Below are 10,347 nucleotides of genomic sequence, written 5' to 3' on the forward strand. Positions count from 1 at the left end.
GGGCCTCAGTTACCTCATCTGTGAAAAGGAGATTTTGACTGTGAGGCCATGTGGGACATGGATTGTGTCCAACACGATTAGCTCACGTCTACCCCAGCACTTAGTACAGTGCCCGGCACATAGTACGTGTTCAAGACATACCATTAAAAAATAGTGAGAGGGAATGGAGGGTTGGGTAGGGTTGAGGGAGGAAGGCTCATAAGAAAGCTTTGACCTGTAGAACAGTGTGACTAAAGTCCTCCATTAATATAATAATGGTATTACCTAAGACCTTACTATATGCCAAGCTCTTTAGTAAGCACTGGGGCATATACAAGGTCATCAGAGTGGACACAGTCCCTGTCCCACACTAGGCTCACAGTCTACATAGGAGGGAGGACTGGTATTGCATCCCCATTTTACAGGTGAGGGAACTGAGACACAGAGAAGTGAAATGAGTTGCCCAAGGACACACAATAGACAAGTAGCAGAGGCAGAATTAAACTTCAGATCCTCTACCTCCCAGACTGAGGCTCTTCACCAGGCCACACTACTTCCCTCAAGTGGATCTCTCCATTTTCCTATTACCCCGGCAAGACAGAGTGTCAGTTCGTCCTGGAAATGAAGTTGCCGGAGAAAATCTTCCCCAGGGCGGAATTCATATGGGGGAGAGACAGGAAGAGGTACAGACATTCATTCATTCAATCGCATTTATTGAGCACTTACTGTGTGCAGAGCACTGTACCAAGCGCTTGGGAAGTACAAGTTGGCAACGTATAGAGACGGTCCCTACCCAACAACGGGCTCACAGTCTAGAAGAGGGAGACAGACAACAAAACAAAACAAGTATCAAGTCATCAGAATAAATAGAAGTAAAGCTATATGCACATCATTGACAAAATAAAATAGAAAATATGTGCAAGTAAAATGAATAGAGTAATAAATATGTACAAACATATATACAGGTGCTGTGGGGAGGGGAAGGAGATAGGGCGGGGGGATGGGGAAGGGGAGAGGAAAAAGGGGGCTCAGTCTGGGAAGGCCTCCTGGAGTAGGTGAGCTCTCAGTAGGGCTTTCAAGGAAGAGAGCTAGCTGGGCGGATGTGTGGAGGGAGGACATTCCAGGCCACCAGGGGGACGACGTAGGCTGGGGGTCGAAGGCAGGACAGGCGAGAACGATGCACAGTGAGGAGTTTAGCGGCAGAGGAGCGGAGGGTGCGGGCTGGGCTGTAGAAGGAAAGAAGAGAGGTGAGGTAAGAGGGGGAGAGGTGATGGGGAGCCTTGAAGCCGAGAGTGAGGAGCTTTAGCTTGATGCGTAGGTTGACTGGTAGCCACTGGAGATTTTTGAAGAGGGGAATAACATGCCCAGTGCGTTTCTGCACAAAGATGATCTGGAAAGCAGACAGAAAAACAAAGTGGCAGAAGGACGTAGGAGATGGGGGGAAATAGACTGAAAGGAAGGGGAAGGATGGGGAGACAGGGAAGAGAAGCCAGAGGTAGAGGGACGTGAAGACAAAGAGATGAGGAAACAGAGATGGGAGAGATGGACTGCAAGGGCATAGTACAGACTCTGCAAACAGTAAGTGCTCAGTAAACACTATTGAATGAATAAATGCTATTGAAGATCCTTTCCTGGAACCTGTGGAAAATCACAAGGACAGATAGATGGTTGAACGATCCAAGCTAAATACCCTTTGTTCTGAAACCTTTAACAACTTCGTATTCACCCCAACCCCGGGCCCATAGCACATATAGGCACAAATCAATCAATAATTCAATTGTATTTATTGTTATTTACTGTGTACAGAGCATCGTACTAAGTGCTGGAGTAGATATAAGATAATCCGGTTGGGCACACTTCATTTCCCACATGTGGCCCATGTCTTAATTTCCATTTTCCAGGTAAAGTAACTGAGGACCATAGAAGTTCAGTGAAATGCCTAAGGTCACGCATCAGACACGTGGCAGAGCCAGGATTAGAACCCAGGTCCTCTGTCTCCAATAGACCGCACCATTTCTGCTTCTGCCTTCATGTATGTGTATGTATATGCGTATATGGAAGCCCACTATAGTTTTGCTTCATGTTGCAACATTCTCCCCTCTCCCGTTGCAGATCAATGAGACGCCCTCCGATACATCAGAAAACAACTATTGAAAGTAAAACCACATTCCACTCTAGGTGAACATTTCTCTTCCCAGGATCTTCTCCAGGGCAGCCTTCATGCCACTGTTCCTCAGGTTGTAGATGAGGGGGTTCAGAAAGGGGAGTTCCACTGTGTAGAACACAGGCACCAGCAGGTCTTGAAACGAGGGAGAGAGGAAAGGGAGGGTGATTTCAGATAATCGAAGGAAGGGGTGGAGAGGAAGAAGGGCACAGCGATGAGATGGGGCAGACAGGTAGAGAAGGATTTGGACGGTCTCTCTGAGGACCGCATCCTCAGCACTGGTGAGGAGATGCAGACGTAAGAGATTATCATGGAAACCAAACAGAAGAGGGCATGACATGTAATGAGGGCTGAAATGTCCATCTCCTCCATGATCCAATCAGAGCTAGTCAGAAGAAGGAAATAGATTTCCCTCAATAATGTCAAAGGTTTGGGCAAGAATGTTGAAGGTGTGTAGAACAGTAACGGAATATGACTGATTCCATAATGATGGATCAGTCAACTGACCTAGGGGTCAGTCAGGTGGATTGATTGTTATTCATTGGCCAACTTCCAGTGGATCTTGAAAGTGATTATGGTTTCAGTGAGGGCCTTGCCTCATGGAGACTTATGATTTGTCTTGGTTAGAGAATGGGAGGCTGGGCTGGAAGAGAAGGCTGAAAGCAGGAAAAATTTCATCCAGGCAGCTGTTGAGAGACCCAGTGATCTTTACTGTGTCTGATCAGTTTCAAGTTCTCAGTCCCTTCTTCTTAAAGAAGCAGCGTGGTCTGTTGTAAAGAGCCTGGTCCTGGGAGTCAGAGGATCCTAAATTCTAAGTCTGACTCCCCGACCTGTCTGCTGTGTGATCTTGGGCAACTCATTTCTCTGTGCCTCAGTTTTCTCATCTGCAAAATGAAGTTTCAATACTTGTTCTCCTTCCTACGTAGACTGTTAGCCCCTTGTGGGACCTTTTTGTCATGTATCTACTCCAGTATTTAGTACAGAGTGCCACTCATAAGAAGCACTTAAAAAATTCTACAATTACTTTAAATAGCAAAAGGCAATACAAGACAATTTTAATCATAATTGTGATATTTGTTAAGTGCTTAATATGTTCCAAGCACTGTTCTAAGCACTGGGGTAGATACAATGTAATCAGGTTGGACTCAGTCCCTGTCCCACATGAGGCTCACAGTATTAATCCCCATTTTACAGATGAGGTAACTGAGGCACAGAGAAGTTAGGTAACTTGCCCATGGTTACACAGCTGAAAGATGGGGAGCAAGGATTAGACCACACATCCTCTGATTCCCTGGTCCATAGTCTTTTCACTAGGCCATGATGCTTCTTGGGAAAGTCCAATACAATAGAGTTGTTAAACGCGTTCCCTGCCCACAGTGAGTTTACAGTCTAAAGGACTAATGGAGGATCAAACATTTCCCTCTTGTTGGACCCTGTCCCAGCTAACATCCTTCCCAGACTGGTCTTCGGCTCTCTGTTCCTGAGGCTGTAGATGAGGGGGTTCGTGGCTGGAGGCACTATGGAATAGAACATGGAAAGAAACGGATCAGTTCCTGAAGGACCATTTGACTTCGGATTTAGAAAGGCAAAGATTCTTGTGGAGAGGAAAAGAGTGGCAACGACCACGTGGGGAAGACAGGTGGAGAAGGCTTTCAACCAGCCCTCCGCCGACGGTATCTTCAGTACAACGGAGAAGATACACATGTAAGAGATGATCAGGCAAAAACTCCTCACCCTCGGCTTCAAGACTCTCCATCACCTCGCCCCCTCCTACCTCACCTCCCTTCTTTCTTTCTGCAGCCCAGCCCGCATCCTCTGATCCTCTGCCGCTAATCTCCTCACCGTCCCTCGTTCTAGCCTATCCCGCCATCGACCCCCGGTCCACGGTATCCCCCTGGCCTGGAATGCCCTCCCTCCGCACATCCACCAAGCTAGCTCTCTTCCTCCCTTCAAAGCCCTACTGAGAACTCACCTCCTTCAGGACGCCTTTCCAGACTAAGCTCCTTTCTTCCTCTCCCCATCCTCCCCCTCCCCATCCCCCCCGCCTTACCTCCTTCCCCTCCCCACAGCACCTGTATATATGTACATATGTTTGTACATATTTATTACTCTATTTATTTTATTTGTGCGTTTTTATTGCATTTATTTTATTTTTGTTATGTTGTTTTGTTCTCTGCCTCCCCCTTCTAGACTGTGAACCCACTGTTGGGTAGGGACCATATCTATATGTTGCCAACTTGTACTTCCCAAGCGCTTAGTACAGTCCTCTGCACACAGTAAGCTCTCAATAAATACGATTGAATGAATGAATGAATGATGATGGAAAAGAAGCAGAGCAGAGAGACGCCTGCAGTAAAGGTTGTGACTTCAATTTCTCTAAGGATCACAGTGGAGTAAGCGTGGGCCAGGAGGTGGGGAGCAGCACAGAAGAAATGTTGGATCACACTGGATACACAGAAGGGCTCAGAGAAGGTGGCGGCCGTGTGCATGAGGCCGGAGAAGCCCCAGCTGAGCCAGGAGACAGCTGCCATCTTTCCACAAGCCCCTCTGGTCATGGGGAATCACAGTGAGCAAGATCATTTCAGTGGATGACAAAGATATGAAGAATGAAACTTGTAAAACACATCTCAGGAAAGAGATAGATTTGTTGTTGGTCAGGGTGCTGACGATGGACTTGGGAACGGTGATGGAAGTGAGGCAGAGGTCAATGAGGGCCAGGTAGCTGAGGAAAAAATACATGGGTGTGTGGAGGAGCTGATCGAGGACAGTGACGGTTACGATGAGGAGATTCCCCATCAGGGCCGCCAGGTAGACCAGGAGGAACCGTGCAGCATGGACCAGCTGCTGCTCCTGGACCTCCGAGAACCCCAACAGGAGGAATTCCGTCACCGTGGAGATGTTGGACATTCCTTCTACAGTGAAGCTGTGGGCTCCTTGGGGAGTAATAGCTTTGAGAATGAGAGTGAAAAGGCAAGGCCTTTCCAAAACAATTCTGGAGCTACTGAAGACTGAAGAAAATAAGAAGAATGTTTATTCCTTCTCAGAGAATGCTTCATTTATCATAATGAAACTAATAATAATTGTGGTATTTGTAGGTGCTTACTGTGTGCCAAGCACTTTACTAAGTGCTGGGGTAGATAGAAGATAAACAGGTCCCACACAGGGCTCACAGTCTAAGTAGGAAGGAGAACAGGTTTTTAATCCCTATTTTGTAGATGAGGGAACTGAGGCTCAGAGAAGTTAGGAGACTTAGCAAAGGTCACCTAACAGACAGGTTTTGGAGCCAGGAATAGAAACCAGGTCCCCTGACCCATAGGCCTGGGATCTTTCCACTAGACCACACTGCTTTACTCTTGTTCTGTTTCCTCTAGACTGAAAGCTTTTTGTGGTCAGGGAGCAGGTCTACCAACTCTGTTGTTTTGTCTTTTCCCAAGCACTTAGCACAGGACTGTGCATACAGTAAGTGCTCAATAAATACCATTGATTGACTGCACATCCAATCATTTATTTTTATTGCCCTAGTTCTAAATATGTTTATGTCTCTCTTGTCAATAGTCTTATGTTGCCGAGTTGTCTCCGGCCTCTAGTGACTCCATGGACACATCTCTTCCATAACTCCCCACCTCCATCTGCAATCATTCTGGTAGTATATCCATAGAGTTTTCTCGATTAGTGGTTTATCATTGCTTCCTTCCATGAGGTAAACCTGAGTCTCTGCCCTCAACTCTCTCCCTTGCCGATGCTGCCCAGCACAGGTGAGTTTTGACTTGCAGCAGATTGTCTTCCACTCGCTAGCCCTTGCCCAAGCCTTCCTCTCGCTAGCCACTGCCCAAGCTAGGAATGGAATGGATATGCTTCTGCTTGACTCTCGCTCCCATAGTCTAGACTGGTAGAGTACTGGAAACTCTCCAGGTATGATCCTGAGAGATGCTCTTGTCAATTACAGTTTAAGATTTTTACGGTCAGATAGCATATTCATTCATTAAGTGGTATTTATTGAGCACATACTATGTGTAGAACACTACACCAAGCGCTTAAGGAATACAATATAACAGAGTTGGGAGATACATTCCCTTCCCACAATGAGTTTACAGTCCATAAGCATGCAATGTAGAAAACCATCTTTTCGCTTTTCTTTTGCTATGAAACAGCCAACAAATGTTAGCAGGAACCTCCAAAGACTACACAGAATAGGTTGGATGAGTAGAGACAAATAATTGTGTATTAAGAACTTACTATTTGTCAAGCACTCTTTTAAACTCTGGGGAAGATGCAAGGTAATCACATCAGATGAAGTACCTGTCCCACATGGGTCTCACAGACTAAGTAGGATGGAGAACAGGTATTGAATCCCCACTTTTGAAGATGAGGGAACAGAGGCACAGTGAAGTGAAGTGATTTGCCCAAGGTCATACAGCAGGCATATTGATTAGAACCCAAGCCCTCTGACCCCCTGGCCATTGGTCTTTCCATTAAGTCACGATGATCCTCGAAACTCCTGAAGTTCCTAGGAAACTCACGGGTAGGTTTGTAGCACAAAGGGTCCTCCCTGGAACAAGCAGTTCTGAGCGTATCTGTTGGGATCCAGAACAATAAAAACAATAAGCATTGATCATCAGCTTTAGGCTCTCCCAGAGGGTCCCAGTAATTGCACATTGACTTCTATTCTCTTCTTGCAGTTAAAGAATTAAGCAACTTCACTCACTCTGTTTTCTACCAAATTTGTCATTTGAGCTAGGCTAACACCTACTTCAGCGACGAGAAGCAGCATGGCCTAAAGGGTTCTGGGAAACGGAGAACCGGGATTCTAATCCCGGGTCCACTGTGTGACCTTGGGCAAGTCATTTAACTTCTTTGTGCCTCAGTTCCCTCAACTGCAAAATGGATATTTAATATGTGTTCTCCCTCCTGCTTGTTCTGTGAGCCATACGTGTAAAGGGACTATGTCCACCCTGATTAATTTGTGTCTACCTCAGGATTTAACATAATGCTTAACACACAGTAAGTGCTAAATACCATTCTAAAAAATGCTGTGAGAACATCAGTCTTGAAGACTATTCATTTATTCATTGAATTGCATTTATTGAGCACTTACTGTGTGCAGAGCACCAATACTAAGTGCTTGGAAAGTACAATTCGGCAACAGAGACAATCCCTAACCAACAACGCCCCCTAACTGTGGGGACTGGCCAAAGAAGAGTGGTAGCAACTACCCTCCTGCCCTATAGAATTACTCAGGACACAATATTGATAAAAATTAGGGTATTTGCTAAGTGATTACTATATGTCAAGCATTTAGATACAAGTTAATCAGGTCAAACACAGTCCCTGTCCCACATGAGCTCACAGTCTAAGTAGGGGAGAGCACAGGCACGGAATTTCCATTTTACAGATGAGGAAACTGAAGCCCAGAGAAGTTTAATGACTTGTCATGGTGACACAGCAGATAAGTGGTGGAGCATGGATGAGAACTCAAGTCATTGATTCATTCATTCATTCAATCAATCATATTTATTGAGGGCTTACTGCATGCAGGGCACTGTACTAAGCGCTTGGGAAGTAAAAGTTGGCAACATATAGAGACGGTCCCTACCCAACAGTGGGCTCACAGTCTAGAAGTGGGAGACAGAGAACAAAACAAAACATATTAACAAAATGAAATAAATAGAATAAATATGTACAAATAAATAAATAAATAAATAGAGTAATAAATGCATGCAAACATATATACATATATACAGGTGCTGTGGGGAGGGGAAGGTGGTAAGGCGGGAGGGATGGGGATGGGGACAAGGGGGAGAAGAAGGAGGGGGCTCAGTCTGGAAGGCCTCCTGGAGGAGGTGAGCTCTCAGTAGGGCGTTGAAGGGAGGAAGAGAGTTAGCTTAGCGGATGTGGGGAGGGAGGGCATTCCAGGCCGGGGGGATGACGTGAGCCGGGGATCGATGGTGGGACAGGCGAGAACGAGGCACGGTGAGTAGATTAGTGGCAGAGGAGCAGAGGTTGCGGGCTGGGCTGTAGAAGAAGAGAAGGGAGGTGAGGTAGGAGGGGGCGAGGTGATGGAGAGCCTTGAGGCCGAGGGTGAGGAGTTTTTGCCTGATGCGTAGGTTGATTGGTAGCCACTGGACTTTCTACTAGGCCATGCTTCTGCCACTATCCTTAAATGTAGGATAGACTCAAGTAGGGCCATTCATTCATTCATTCATTCATTCATTCATTCGTTCAATCTTATTTATTGAGCTCTTATTGAGTGCAGATTACCGTACTAAGTGCTTAGGAAAGAACAATACAACAATAAACAGTGACATTCCCTGCCCACAATGAGATCACAGTCTAGAGTGGGGAAGAGAGACATAAATACAAATAAGCAAAATTGCAGATATGTACATAAGTCCTTTGGGGCTGGGAGGGGGAAGAATAAACGGCTGAATACAATTACAGATGTTTACATAAGTGCTTTGGGACTGGAAGGGTGGGAGAGCAAAGGGGTCGGGGGACATTGAAGGGAGTGGGAGATGAGGAAAAGTTGGGCTTAGCCTGTGAAAGCCTCTTGGAGAATATGTGCCTCCAGTAAGGCTGTGAAGTGGGGAAGATTTCAGGAGAGAGGGCGTTCCATGCCAGAGGCAGGATGTGGGCTAGGGGGCGACAGCGAAACAGGTGAGATGGAGGCACAGTGAGAAGGCTATCTCTAGAGGAGCGGTCTGGACTGGGATGTAGAAGGGGTCCCTCTGAAGGGACTCCTGCCAGGAGTGAACCACATCATTTGTATTCTGCAGACAGGGATCAGAGGTGAGTTTCGATCAGTCAGCTTCTGAGCCTTGTGCTAATAATGATAATGATAATTATGGTATTTGTTAAGTGCTTACTATTGCCAAGCACCACCTTCACCCACCCCTCTTTTTGGCCAGATGTGAAGGGAGTGAAGTTTGTCTGTGAGATGGTAGTATTGACAGCCGGTCAATCCAAATTCAGTCAGTCAAAAATCAACTCTAAAGGTCAGGCTAGATATTGTATTGTTTCTAGCTGCTAATAGCCTGTTAAACAGCTTTTGATTTTTTTTATGCAACTCATTCCCAAGGTCCGCAGGGTTGGGCCGTGTCCAGTCTCTTCTGGGACGTGTCTGATGTCAATTAACCTCGTTGCATTGTGCAGAAAGCTCCGGGATCATAAGGTTTCCGTATGAGGGGCAACAGGGAAGGGAATCATCATGACAGATGTTCCAGGCAGGGTGTCAGAACAGATAATGCTCAGTGAGAAACTCACTGAACCCTGCACAATAAATAATTCCAGAGGAAGAGTGGTGATGAGGAAAACTGTTTGATAAATTCTTGGCTCCTCCTTGCTCTGCCAGAATCAGAGTGTCAAAGACCTGGCCCCTTCATCTACAGAGGAAATGGAGGCAGGTGAGTAGGAAGGAGTCATTTTTCTCTCTAGTGTCGATGGGGTTACAGGGACAGGAGGCTGGAAAGGGAAGTTTTCCCCTGATACGGAAACTGTTTGCTGGGCTTGGGGTGTGTTTGGGAATGGGTGGACACAGGAAGGATGGAAGTTAGCCGGGACTTGTGTCTCCATAGCATGGTTGGCTTGGAGGGGTCAAGAGGGATGTGGATGGGTGAAATAGGAGGGTTTAGGTTAAGCACATGAATGCCTCAGCTACCTGTTCTAATGAATTTCTGGGTAACCCTTTATTGGAAAGAGCATAAGACTGGGAGTCAAGAGACTGGAGTTTTCCACTCAGTTCCAACAACCTGCATGCTGGGTGACCTTGGCCAAGTAACTTAACTTCTCTGTGCCTCACTTTCCTCATCTGTAAAATGAGGATTAAATATAGGCTCATTCATTCATTCAATTGTATTTATTGAGCACTTACTGAGTGCAGAGCACTGTCCTAAGCGCTTGGGCAGTACAAGTCAGCAACATATAGAAACGGTCCCTACCCAACAACGGGCTCATAGTATAGAAGTGGTAGATGGACAAAAAACAACGTGTTCTCCCTCCCCCTTAGACTGTGAGCCTCATATGAGACTTGGTCCGTCCTGATGATCTTGAAAGTACCACAGCATTTAGCAGAGTGTTTGGCACCTAAATTGTTAGACAACACTATGATTATAATTATTATTATCGATGAGGGAGAGTAGACTGAGGGAGTGATTTATATATTCTCATCCCAAATCACCTCCATTGCCACGCTAACATTCCTCTCCACA

The 10,347-nt window shown here is 46.1% G+C and overlaps 1 pseudogene; it reads right to left on the reverse strand.

The window, feature by feature from the left end:
- Positions 1 to 5,908: 5,908 nt before the first annotated feature.
- On the reverse strand, positions 5,909 to 6,073 carry LOC119921518 (annotated as a pseudogene).
- Positions 6,074 to 10,347: the final 4,274 nt, after the last annotated feature.

This window comes from Tachyglossus aculeatus (assembly GCF_015852505.1).
Source record: "Tachyglossus aculeatus isolate mTacAcu1 chromosome 12 unlocalized genomic scaffold, mTacAcu1.pri SUPER_6_unloc_2, whole genome shotgun sequence".
NCBI classification, from domain to species: Eukaryota; Metazoa; Chordata; class Mammalia; order Monotremata; family Tachyglossidae; genus Tachyglossus; species Tachyglossus aculeatus.